The sequence below is a fragment of the Rattus norvegicus genome, chromosome 1, assembly GCF_021556685.1.
Source record: "Rattus norvegicus strain SHRSP/BbbUtx chromosome 1, alternate assembly SHRSP_T2T, whole genome shotgun sequence".
Lineage (NCBI taxonomy): Eukaryota > Metazoa > Chordata > Mammalia > Rodentia > Muridae > Rattus > Rattus norvegicus.
In genome coordinates this window covers 203,903,821-203,918,006 of record NC_141534.1, presented here as the reverse complement: position 1 = coordinate 203,918,006, position 14,186 = coordinate 203,903,821, and positions in this window count along the sequence as shown.

Genomic DNA, 14,186 nt, shown 5'->3' with positions numbered 1-14,186 from the left:
ATGCCTCAGCTCCCTTGCTGGACTAGGATGCTCTGTGAGCTCACGCACTGCAGGTGCACCTCCCATTGCTGGCAGCCATGTGTCCTCATTCCAGGGAACCCCAAAGAGCAGCCAGCTGCAGGAGGCACCCTCTTGACATTCACCCTTGATCTGTTTTCCAAACTTCACAACAAAACTTCAAGAAAAAACTATTAGCAGCAAATTAGATATTCAGGTGGAAGCCTAGAATTATTTTTCAGGACAGAGGGCTCAATTTCCTGCTCTCAGGTGTATGATTAAAATCAATTAAATCACTCTTCCAATGTCAGCCGCAAGATTCTCCTGACAAATGAAATTATGCGGGGGAAGTGTTCTCTCCCTCTTCAGCCCCTTCTCAGCCTCGCTCTCACATAGGAGATCACAATGCTTAGCTCCGGGATTGCTGAGATATTTTCCATAAGAACAGGAACAATCTAGGGACCCCTAGGTAAGCAGGTGAGGAGGTCTCAGGTGGCCAGCTCTGATGGCCTCTGCACATGGAAATAGACTCACAGCTATAGGACGGTAGCAAGCACTACAAGGGGAAATTCGGGGTTGGGGGTGGGGGGAAGCTGAGCCAGGCTTCTTTACATAAATTAATGTTTTCTTGGCAGGGATATGAACAAGCCCTTCAAATTCGGGATGTAACCTCTGCATGTCTCTTTTTACGCATAAGACAATCCTCCTTGCTTTTTTTCCTACTGAGAAAGCCCTGTCTTACCAGCCCCGGAGGACAATGGTGCATTTGAAACCAATGGCTGTGCATGCTGATACCTGTTCGTCCTTTCAGAAGGCTTTGTATGGCTAGCGCCACGTAGCCAGGCCGGGAGCTCTTTCTTTGCATGGGGAAAAAAAAAACAGAAAGCAGAACATGCGGGGGTGGGGGGGGGGATGAATAGCTGAGGGACAAAGAGGTCTGCAGATGTGGCTCCATGCTCCCTTCAGCAAACTATTTACCTCTTAATTTGTTAAAAAGCGTATGGGCTTACGTGTGACTTTTGCCTGAGAGACATTTGTCAATATTATATGGTCATTTGCCTTGACTTAGATTTCCCCCATTGATGGTTGAACAAATGTTTGCTTCATTCCAGAAGTTTCCCTGTCTCCCTGGCTGTCACCTTCCCATGGTTGCTCTTCTTCAGCAGACAATACAGAGAGCCTCCAAGCCCCAGAACGTGCCCTCTCTTTGGTGTTCTTAGCCAGTTCTGAGCAATTTTAGGACCCCCACCCCAAGTTTGAGTCCAACCTTTCTGGTGATAGCATACTTCTGTCTTCATTCGCATTGGTGGTTCACTTCCTAGGGAGATCGCAGATTACAGTGCTCCCCAGAAGGCTGTGCTCCCCAGCTTCTGCTCTCTGACCAGTCTCACCAGGTAGCTGGAAACATCCCCTCCAAGCAATCTCCACACTTCCCCATGCGATTTTCCCCTGTTCTGTCCTGAGAACTCCCGGACTTTAATTCAAGCTTCAACATGTAGAATTGTGGACATAGACACTTGTTCTAGGGTCAGCCTATGTGTGATGCCCACCTCTAAATTCACCATCGGTTTCTACCTTTATCTTCTTTTGGCTCCTTCTGTGTATGTTTATAATGTGCCATGCTACAGGCCTACCTACAAAGTCAATGTGAGATTGACAAGACCGTCTGCAGGCTCATTGTGGAGTGGCTTCTCACCAGGGTCCCATCGGTAGGAATATCACCTACATGCTCTTGGTGGTTTTTTAGCTTTGGAGCTTGAGGAAGCTAAGAATGTGTGTCTCATAAACATGGAAAGAGCAATGGATGGCTATTCAGAGGAGACTAAGATGATCCACTGAAGCTGCCACACCCAACTGCTCCATGAGCACTGGATTTCTCATTAGTCACTCAGTCTTTTTGAATGCTCAGCATGGCTGTGGCTTCTTAGCTGATCTTCAGTTCCCAGTAGCAGAGAAAATCTTGGCTTGGTTTTATACCTCAGGTGTTGCTCTCAGGAGCCACTGACCTTGATTTTTTGAGTCTCTTACCTGCTGAGAACCCACCGATCAAGCTAGAATGACAGGCCAGAGAGCCTTAGAGATGCTCCCGTCTCCATCTCCAATGTTGGGATTCAAGTGTGCACTACCACACAGTCGCTTTCAAAATGTTCAAGATCTCATGTTTGCACAGCCAACACTTTACTAGCTGAGCTGCCTTATCAGTGCTGAAGCGACTAAGTGTTTGCCCGTGAGCAACTGCATGGAGTTGGAGTGGCATGTCCCCTCCTCTCCAGGAGGAGGAGGGCTCCTGGAACATCGCTTTCATCTTGGTCTACGGCAAAGTCTAGAACTTCCTGAAGGTTTTACACCTCAGTAATGAAGATGGATGTCACAATCCCATTCATATAACTGATAGAAACATGTCAAATTGCTCACATTACATTCTTGACCGACTGACAGATTTAAGTTGTTTCAAGGATTGAATGATGATTCAGCCATGCTCCCATGGAGGTGGCGCTGGAATCAGATGTGATTTTTTTCTGATAGTCATTAGACATAGATTTTTTAAAAATTAACTAATGAATTTTGTTCTCCTTTTGACCATTCCTCTGACAATTTACACTAAGAAATTCTCTAACAAGAGTAAAACTCACCAGGATATTAATGCTAATCTGTGTATATGGGTTGTGAAGCTTCAGTCCTCTCTTTGAAAGAACTGCCATCTGATTGACTTATCTAAATTAATTCTTTGTCTTAGAATTTTGATGCTCAGAGACAAAGGTAAAAGTGGTCAGTAGAGAGTTCTCTCTCTCTCTCTCTCTCTCTCTCTCTCTCTGTGTGTGTGTGTGTGTGTGTATGTGTGCATGTGTGTGTGTATTAGAGGTGGATTATGTGTGTACTTGTGTGTCTATACATGTAGGGATACATATGTGTATGGTATGGAGGTTTAGGGGTATAGAAAGGTGTGTGTGTAATGGATGGTTGTGTGTGCAAGTGTGTGTATACATGTGTATGTGGGTCAGATATATGTGTAAAGTGTGTGTCTGTGGTACTGTGTAGTGGGTGACTGTGGCAAGGTTGTATGCACGTGAGTGGATTTAGGATTTTAGATTTGAATATTATGATTTATTGTCTTATAAAGAGAGTCTGAAAGTTACCTAAGATGTGAAATAGTTTTTGTTGCAGCAGCAGAGGGGAAGTTATCTCCATAGGGTTCAACATCTGACACAGGCCATGCCCAGGCCTCGTAGTTTCAGGGGCAGAAAGAGCAGAAGTGGGAGCACGTTAGGGGCTCCAGGAAAGGCTGGGGGCTCTGCTGTGGGGAGCGGAGAGATGATTAAACAACTGGTAGGAATTATTTCAACAATAGCTGTCCCATTCTGAGCCTGAACCCTGGGGTGGCTAATATGAGCCAAGTTGTCCCTGTCCAAGGACAGGACATGATGGAGACCATGGGCACATCATGGCCCTGGTACTTCCTGTTTTATCGAAACTACAGTTGTTCAATGGACTGTGGAGAGATCTCAGGTTGTGTCTATGGGGCACAGCCTTGAGCACTTCATTTAAATCATACGGCATTTTTGCATCTTCTCTCTTTACTCCTTGTTGTCCCAAGCAGGGTTTGGCTAGTTTTTAAGATTGCTTTCAAGATGTGCCTTGCAGCACGTTATTGCCCAATCACTTCTATCACTCTCTTTTCTGTATCATTACTCTCATCCTTATTGTCTTCACTGTTTTGTACTTTTGATTGTAGTCTCTCTAGTGCACAGAGATGTGAAGAATGCTAGCCTTCAGACACACTCTTAATTGTGACCTTTCCCTGCTGTAACTTCTCCAGGTGTAGAGCCATCATGGCTGTGAGTTCCAGCCTCCCTCAATCCTCAGGTCGCAGATCCTAGAGACTGGCTATGTATCTCTCTTGCTTGTTGCATAGGTTACTCCCCTCTTTGCTGTGACAGAATAATGGCTAGTAGGAAAAAAGTTTAGAAGTTTTTAAGGTGGAAGTCACAGTGGCTTAAGCAGGCCAGCATCCAGCAGCAGGAGCTTACAGATGCTTCTCCCATAGCACAACCAGGAAGCAGAAAATTGTATCACAATGAGAAGTAGGGTGCCCTTCAAGGACTACTATTAGAGGCAAAGTCAGTCATCCATCAAGTTATGATGTCCTAGATTCCAGAACCTCCTAAACAGCACCACCTGCTGGAGATCAGGTGTTCAAACACTAAGAGCCTGTGAGGGACCTTTCTCAGCCAAATCTTAAGGTTTCTGGCTTATAGGTAAACAAACATATGAATATCATACACACACACACACACACACACACACACACACACACACACACATATATATATATATATATATATATATATACACACACACACACACACACACATAAACAATAAAATTTTGGTTTTGAAGTTTGACTAAAAGAAATTTAGATTTCTTTACAATTTAGCCTTCAGGATTATGATGTCAAGATTATCGACAAGTAGCTTTCCTTTCATACAACATTGTCTTAAAAATTTTACAATATTAATCTCTATGTTCATCTGTTGAGGGTATTAGCATTAGTTCTGAGACAGGAGATTAGTGGTCTAATTGTATTTCACTTATAACGATGCCTTCATTCCCACCTGAGAGGGGTTCACCAGGATGTTCACTGCAATCAGGATTTCAGGAGAGAGAACCAAGCCCACCCTCAGCCCTCCTGAGTAAAGCATTGCCAACCTGCTCTCAGCAAATCTCCACTACTGACCATTCCCACTGGCGCTTCTGCAGAGGACAAATAACAGGTTGCATATCATACAAGCCATGAAGCTTTAGACAGACGAGGCCATCTCGTCTTATACTTATCACAGATAAAAAAAAAAGACAACTGGGTGCTCTATGCTGAGCACTGACCTCAGGTCCTTACTTCTCATCAATGCAAACACTACTACATTTGGTCCATCTAAGGGAGAGAGGGTCTATCACACTAGTTCCTATCTACTTAGTCCCCAGTGAAGCAGAACAATTTTATTTCATTTGGAAAATGCCTGCTGTCTATCCAGTCTTATCCTCAATACTTGGAGTTCAGCAGAGAACAGAGAAGGTAGTTTACTGATCTCCTTCAGAGTTCCCTTACACCTGGGCAGATGTATCTTCTGTCTTTATCTGTGCTTCTCCAACATCAAGCAACTGAAAGGCTTGGTAAAAGAACATGGAACAGAGGCAGGTGACATCTGGAGGGCACCAATGGGAAGTTTAACATCCTGGGAAAGTTCTCAGAGAGAGACTCAGAAAAGTGCAAGTATCAGGAAGACTCTGCAGGCTCTGGGGCCTGGGAGAATTTTAAACTTCCAAGGAAAGAGGCAGGAAATGGTATGAGGCAGGAAACGGGAACAGGCCAAGGGACATCCTAAGTGTGGTGAGAACTTTTTTTACTTTCCCCCAAGGGTGACTGAAAAAAAAATATTGAAGGCTTCTAACCAGAGACGTGAGCTACACCATATATAGACCTTTGCAGTTGTGTGTTGATGGATGGAAAAAGTGACTCACAGGGGAATCCAGCTACTTCTGGAGAGAGGTGGTCAAAGGTCAGATGCTGTGGCAGTGGCAGAAGTCATCTGTAGGGCCTTTTTCAGTTGGGCGACATGGGAGAAGCAAACCAAAAGGACCCTAAGGATCCACATAGACCCAGGCCCCAGGGTTCTGTTTCAAGTTAAGTCCAGCAGAGAACAGAGAACACACAGAAAGGTGTATTTTTTTTTTCCTTGTGGCAAGAGATTGAGGAGGATGTGGGAGACACACACAATGGAATGCATGATATCTACTGTTTGGAAAAATCTCTCTGAGATTCTGCATTTGTCAGTAGTCCTGAGTGACTGGTTTTAGGTCTAGGAGCAAGGAGCGTCCCAAGAGGAATGGCAGGCAATGAGGATTCATGCTTCCCATAGCCTGTTAACATGTTTAAAAATCTCTCCTTGGCTTCCTAGTGTATAGAATAGCGTTTAACCCATACTAGGGTAGCAGAACTTAGTAATTGAATGACAATTTGTGCTAAGTGGATGGCCAGTCCTGGTGGATTATTAGCCTAGAACCAGGGTATTGCTTGTGGTGGTTTATATGAGTATAAAAATGGTCCCGATAGACTCATGTGTTAAGTGCTTAGTCCAAAGAGAGTGGCATTATTAAGAGGTGTGGCATTGTTAGAGAAAGTATGCCACTGTGGAGGCAGGCGTTGAAGTCTCACATGCTCAAGGCAGACCTAGTGAGATACTCCTTCAACTGCCGACAGATCAAGATGAAGAAATCTCGGCTCCTTCTCTATCACTATGTCTCTCTGCATGCTGCCGTGCTTCTTGCCATGATAATAATGGAATCAACTTCTGGAACTTTAAGTCATCCCCAATTAAATATTTTCATAAAAGTTTCTGTAGACCCCTCCATGGATTCTATGACAGCTCCTGCTTCCAGGTTCCTGCCTTTCTTTAACTCCCTGTCCTAAATTCCTTTGATGATGAACTGTGATGTGGATGTATAAGCCAAATATACCCTTCCCTCATTCCCCCACAAAAGAGTTGCCTTGGTCATGGTGTCTCTTCACAGTAATAAAACCCTAAGAAAGATACAGCTGTTGCAAACCCTGAAGTTTAAGTGCCATTTTCATGTGTCAGACTTGTTTGGAGAAGTTATTCCTCCAAAGTGTGCAGGTCACAGGAAGGCAGATTAGTATGGCCTCCCTAAAGGATAGGGATGCTCAAAGTTTTTGTGCCATGTTTCTTCAAATTAAGAGAAAGGATCAGTCTAGCATGACTAAGTAGGAGTGGATCACACCCTAAGTCCACTACCTAGGAGATCATCCAGGGAGTCTCTCCAGTTACCCCTCGGGCAGATATCTATTGAGATATCACTGGTTGGAGTGGCTCTGTCAGGACTGATAGGCTGCTCCTGTGTCAACCATAAATTTAGCAGACTTACCCCTTACCTTTAATGTTATCCTGGCATCTATGACATGGAGTCTCATCCCTGTCAGTTTTCATCAGTTCTCACCCAAATGAAGGATGAATTCTCCTTCTTTCCCCTTCGGATTTGGTATTCATTCTTTCAGTATCCCTTTTTGCCTACAAAAGAAAAGCACATTGGTCTTTCTCTAGCTTTTTCTTTTTCTGGTGTTTCTGGCTTCTCCCTCTGTGATCTGTCTTACAGGGCTCCCTGAGCATTGCCACTGTTGCTTAAGGCAATAATTTATTCTGCTTTTCATTTACAGAGTCACAATTACTATAAACCTTCTAGCAACCTCTAACAATTGGGACCTATTCATACCCTCAAGCCCTTCTGACTTCTGAAGTTTCTTTCCATTATCTGGGGCCACAGGGAAAAAAAAAACAACATTGGTTGCTCACTGGTTTTCTGGTGTGTCCGGGTCTATGGGGGTGATCACCCAGGAAGCCTTTCGGAGGCACTCCAGGAACCCAGTGGGCAGTTTCTGGGGCTCTTATATCACTATCCAAGGTGGTAACCTTGGACAAATTGGTGACTTTTCTCCACTGCCAGGAGCTGTAGGCAGTCATCCCAGATCAGCAGGTGAGTGTGAAGACCATCTAGAATAGGCTAATGGAAACCTGAGGTTTTTCAGAGGATGGTGGGTTTTGAGTTTCCTGAGTATACAGATCACTGTTTGAGAAAGAGAGATGTACCATGAAGGGAATAGACGGAGAATCTTCAAGCCTTAAGCCCACAGGGAGTACCTCCTTTGAGGCAGTGGCTGCCTCTAGAGAAATTTTTCCTGGAGCTCCCATAGACAGAACCACTCCGTTCGTGTGGAGGGGAGAGAAGACCTCTACACACACACACACACACACACACACACACACACACACACACCATGCTCCCAAGTGCAGCCAGGTGAACCATTTCCCCCTCCCTGGGCATGGCCTGCAGTTATTCTGGAGCATGCAGAGGGGGAATGTCTACTTCCTCCAATGGGGTGAAAAGAAAAGGTGGAGGCTTTGGTTTCTTTGGACTACCTTGCCAAACCAAAAGGTTTTCCAGGTCCCCAGCAAGAGGGAACAAGAATTAAGCTGAGGGTGTGTCTTTCATTAGAGTAAGCATGGTTAATATAGTGAAATTAGTTAGGGTGGCCCCAGTCTTCAGTTACCACATTTCAGACAGTCCAAACCCCCTGGATGTTCAGAAGTCCGTTGCTGGGCCAACTGACTCGAAGAAGAAGAAGGGGGGGGAGGGGGAGAAAAAATCCAATTTATTTCACAGAAGGTCCAGAGTGTTTCTGACATAAGATAAACACCATACTTGTCCTTATCTGCAAAAGCGTCCTTGAAGTGTCTTAATATACACTTCAATGATGCCATGGGCCTGGTCATTCCCCATCCTATTGCAAATTCTTTCTTTCCACCAACAGGACTGACAAAACATACAGAGAGACACACAGACAGGCAAAAATAAAGACAACCAAGGACTATGCAAAATGAAATCCGAGGATGCAGTGAAATCTTTTGCAGATCCCAGACACTAGAATTAAGGTTGCCTTTCAAAAGTGTATGTTTTAGAAAGTACCATAAACAGGCTCACCTCCAGAAGAGACCGATACAGATAACTTTCTGTAATCTTTTGTTGGGAGCTTCTGGGGCTGGGGCAGTGGGAGTAGATGCAGGAGAAATTCCTGAGGTCCTGGAATGTCTTAGGGTCTGCAGTCCTCTCTGTAGGTTCTCCACACTATTTCCCCAGAGGGGGCCAAGTGACCCAGTGGTCCAGTGGCCCTGCATCCTAGTCTCTGGGGAATCTCATGGGGCCTCCAGAATGTTGTGTTAAGTCTGCCAGAGAACACACATGGACAGTCTTAAAGTCTGTTTTGCCTGCTGGCAGCTGTAGAGAAAACTTGCAAATTATGCAGCTCTGAACCTTACTATTCTTTGTATTTTATACACAATATATATATATATACATATATATATATATACATATATCCTGCTTGATATACTTCAGCTAGCAAGATTATTTAGCAAGAAGCAAAGCTACAAAGGTAAAAAGGAAGGTTAGTGCATTTTGGTTGTCCTGGATCCTGGAACTATAGTGTCTTAGTTAAGGTTTTACTGCTGTGAATAGACACCATGACCAAGGCAATTCTTATAAGAACAACATTTAATTGGGGCTGGCTTACAGGTTCAGAGGTTCAGTCTATTATCATCAAGGCAGGAACATGGCAGCATCCAGGCAGACATGGTGCAGGGGGAGCTGAGAGTTCTACATCTCCATCTGAAAGCTACTAGTAGAATACTGACTTCAAGGGTCATAGGAAGTGGGTCTGATAGCCCACACCCACAGTGGCACACCTACTTCAACAAGGCCACACCCACTCCAACAGGGCCACACCTTCTAATAGTGCCACTCCCTGGGTGGAGCATATGCAAACCATTCCATATGGACTAGGTATTTGTTCCCAGTTTGGCAGGTGTTGGTACCTCCATATTGAGTTTTAAAGTCAGAATGGTGCTTCCAAACACCTCATGAGTTGTGACAAGGTCTAGGGGGTCTGTGACAGTTCAAGAAGAACAGCAGTAGCAGCAGCTTTAACGCTCTGGAATCTGTCAGCCTCCACTCCTTCTCTTGAGTTGTTTTTCCTTTCCTGTTATGATTTCGTTGACTTGGGGGGTGGGGGGCTATTTTATCCTAAACATTTTTATTCTTGACTGTCACTTCAAGCTTTTATTTCCTGTTCTTTGTCTTTTTTTCTTTTTTATCTCCTTGTTTCTTAATTATCCCAAGTGAACTAAAGTAAATGTCATGTAATTTTTTTCACAGTATCTCAAGTACAGGCTTCGTATTATCATTTCTGACACGGGTTTCACACACACTGGAGTGATAGAGTGTCCTATCACTACTAGATTCCTAAGAACCACAAAAATCTTCAGTGTTTCCACCCTCCCTCTCACAAGTTTCCTTTTGCACCAGTTCCACCGTATTTCAGTCTAAACCTTTTGCAATGGCAGTTCTGACTTTGTCATCAACACGTGAGTTTCATGGATGAACACCTCCCAGTGTGTGGAGGACAGGTTTCCTGTGGTTCTTCACTGCTAAGCTTGATGAATTTTCACCCTAACAGGGCTGATGGTTTACTCGTCGCTCCTGTTAGGATTTCATTTCGGGCTTGCTGCGTAAGCAGTTTTAGTACATGCCCTATATGTCCTTAAAGCAATATATAAATTTTGGAGAGTATCAAGAAGGCATCTGAATCAGGTTACTGACACAGGTTAGCTTCTGTAGGCTCAAATTCCTTACCTGCTTAGCTGCCATCCTCCGTCCATGCTTTCGCTGTGATCTTGAGACACTCGGGGGCAGGTTCTTCTTGCTACTTCATTAATTTGTCTTTCTGCTGGTTTGTCATTCCCACTCCAGGCCAGCCCTCTCCAGACATTCCTATGTGGCTCCAACATAATCCCTGACCAGGTGAAGCAGACATAATTATTATTTATCTCTGGCAACTTTTTAATCATTATTTATAGCATTGTTATTAAGTAGCAGTGGTTTTGTGCTGAAGTTGTGCAAGGTTGTGATGGCCATGGGTCCCACTCTAAGTATGGTCAGGCTCTTAATTTTGAACATCCTGTTCGATTTTCTGAAGTTGAGACAAGTTTTCTTTAAAATCATGGCTTATTTCTAAATCCTATTCTATAAGATCCTTCCATTAGCAACAACTTTAGTTTTCTTCCATATAGTAGAGGTAAATAACCCTCTCAGTGCCTTGACTTCATGAAGAAGGTCACATTGGGCCTCCCCAAGAGCCCAACCACACTGACTAGCTACTATCTTCTACATATTTGGGTCAGTTCTACAGGCTTTCTGTTCAAATACACATCTGTCATATTCCTCTTTTATTATTCTATTTGGTTTTGCATTTTTCCTTATCACCATCTCCTCTCCATTAATCTTCAGCATCTATACAGAGTTTTTAATTTGTTATTAATTTTAGTTATTTGAATAAAAACTTGATACACATAACTGCCATTGACATGTGACAACTAAAATTTGCCAGTGTATCTGGGTCTCCTCAGGTAGAGGGAGAGAGAGAGAGAGAGAGAGAGAGAGAGAGACTGACTTGTGGTCTGGGAATAACCCAGTAGTTAACTTGCTAAATAAGAAATAAAGAAAGCAGACTTGGGCTGGAGAGGTAATTTAATGGATAAGAGCACTGGCTGTTCTTCCAGAGTCCCTGGGTTTGGTTCTCAGCACCAGTGTTAGGTGGCTCATAACTGCCATAACTCCAGTTTCAGAGACTCCACCTTAGGTACCTCCATGCATCTCACACACACACACACACACACACACACACACACACACACACACACACACACACGGGGGCAGGGAAGGACAAGAAAGGAAAAAAACACTTTTATAATAGATTCATAAGGAAAAGATGCAATACTTACTAGAAAACTGAACCAAAAATGATTCAGAACACTGAAACTTTCAAATTAGTTGGAAGTCATTGAAGATACAGACGAATGGAAAAACATCCATTGATTAACTTCTTCCTAATACTGCAAAAAAACAAAAACAAACAAACAAACAAAAAAAACCACCAAAAAACTCAGAAGGAAATCTACAGATTCAGTGCCATCACTGTAAAAATTCCAATATAATTTCTCACAGAAACTAAAAATTAAAAGTTACATAGAGGCACAAAATATTTCAAATAGCAGAGAGGCTTGCTTGAGGGGGCTTGAAAATATACTGCAAAACAATAGTAATCAAAACAGCAAGGCACTAGCATGAAACAGTCCAGTGATACAGGAGACATGAGCTTACACGTTGGAGGTGGATGGTGGTTTACAGGGTATCTGAGCGCTAGAGAAAGTGTAAGCCTAACAGGTAAGTGGTGGTTTTGAAAAACTGTGTACACGTTGATTATGTTTTGATCTTTTTAGTAGCATTTGCTTAGTTTTGTGACCGCTTCACTTGATAACTCACCCCTATACTGTCTTCATCCATCTCCTTCTGTAACCGATACCCATAGTTCTCAGAGTCAAACTATCCAAATAATGAACTGAACCAAGTCCTTTGTCTTAGGTTCTACTCTGGGAGAAACTTAGCCCAAGACATAATTGTGGTAAAGAAAAGGAACTAGAAATTTCAGAAAGTAGTTTATTGTTTTCCATCATAATATAAACAGGAAGCTGACAGGGAAACACAAACCATCCCACTACCCAGTGAGTACACACACACATACACCAGCGTTATGGAAACGGTAAACCTCAGCTGCTCACGAAGTGAGCACCAGAAAATGTGCGGAGTCACCAACAAAGTGTAGTTTGATATGGCAGTGGCATTTAGTGTTCTTGGAGAGATAGAAAGTCTGTGCAGCTAAGAAAAGGAACCAATAGCAAAGGTAAGCAGTACAAGCAAAGGTCACTCCAGAGGTCAGACTAGGATTGGGGTTGAGTCAAAATTCACATGGCATCGTGAGTCCCACACGTGGGTACAACCCTGTGAAATTGCAGGCATGGGAAGTACCCTTTTCTGCCTCAAAAATCATTGCAGTCCCCAAGACAGGCTAGTTCCCTGACAGTGAGTTGTTGGGATGACCCCTCACAGCCCTCCCCAAGCGCAGCCACCATCTCCAGCATCTTCTCGTCACTGTTACTGCTGGCACCCCGAGACCTTACCCAGCACCTTAGTATTCAAACTCATGTTTACAGAAAGAAATTGCTAGCTCTGAAATTGTCAGGCTCCTGGGCAGAGAATTGTTTGACTTTCTTCATTCATATATTGTCTTTTATTATAAGTTTTGAAGAGAACTAAGGAAATTTTATTTCTTTGCACTTGACTTATAGAAATCTAAGTCCTTGGGGACAAGGGTTGGGGCAGAGAGACAGCCCTTGTTTGTGTGTGTGTGTGTGTGTGTGTGTGTGTGTGTGTGTGTGTGTGTGTGTTTTCTTTTTCAACCCTGCAGAGGTATCTTGAAATTGTCAAGCAGCCTTGGCACTTCTTCATGCTTTCTCTTTCTTTGCTTCTCTCTGTCCCTCAGCTGTCTCTCTGCCTTCTGGCTCTCCTTCCTTCCCTTCTTTCTCAGAAGTCAGCATCTTGAGGTAAAGACTGGCTTCCGTTTGTTTTTATAGTAGTAAATATTTTATTACTTAAAAAGGAAGGCAGTGTTTGCCCTTAATTGTTTTTGATTAAATATGCTAATTACCTTTTGGAATACTAATGAGCATGCGAAATGTTTTAATAATGCATGGAATAACTGGCAAAGAAAAAACAAATTCACCTGAAATGTGTGTAGCTTTCCTCATTTAAATTCTAATAATACAACACAGAGGGGAAAGTCAAAAATTTGTCTTCTGAAGCAGAGAAGAACAAACATTTTATGAATCAAGTCAGACACTTTATATATATATACATATATATATATATCCTATAATGACTACACATATATATCCTAATATATACATATACATATACATATACATATACATATACATATACACATACACATACACATACACATACACATACATATACATATACATATACATATACATATACATATACATATACGTATATATGAAATTGACCTAGAGAATAGCAACTTGGCAGTGTGTCTTTAATGTCAGAATTCAGGCTCCATATGGCAGAGTACAAGAAGCTACCCTTGAACAGTGACTATCTTCTCCTAATCTTCCCAAACACAAACAAATCCAGAACCTAGGGAACTGCTCCTCACAGAGCCCAAAGCCCCATACGAACCCCAGTGAAAAAGAACGGAGAGAAAAATTTCAGCCCAGAAGTCTACTACTGTCAATCGGGCAGGAGCACACTGCGCTTAAACGGCCTCTTTGTTGTCCTATGATGGGTGAACCACACCCTGGGATGAGGCCTCTGTGTGAAATGGTACAGAGTAGGAAACACCAGGACCTCATGCAGGGCATAGGGCTCCCTGAGAAGAGATATGCCTTCCTTTTGGGCCTTAGTTTTTGAGAATATATGTGGATAGATGGCAGACAGGCAGAGACAGACAGACAGACGATCAATGGGTAGGATCTAAAGACCTTTTTAAAACCATCATATCCTGGATGCTCTGTGAGCCTGCATTTTGCTTTCACACTCTGGAGTGACATGAAGGAAAAGGACAATGGCTTTTGAAGCTGAATGTTGAGTGTGAGGGGTTTTCCTTATTTTCTTTCTTTCTGTGCCTTTAAGAATTCCTAGAGCAA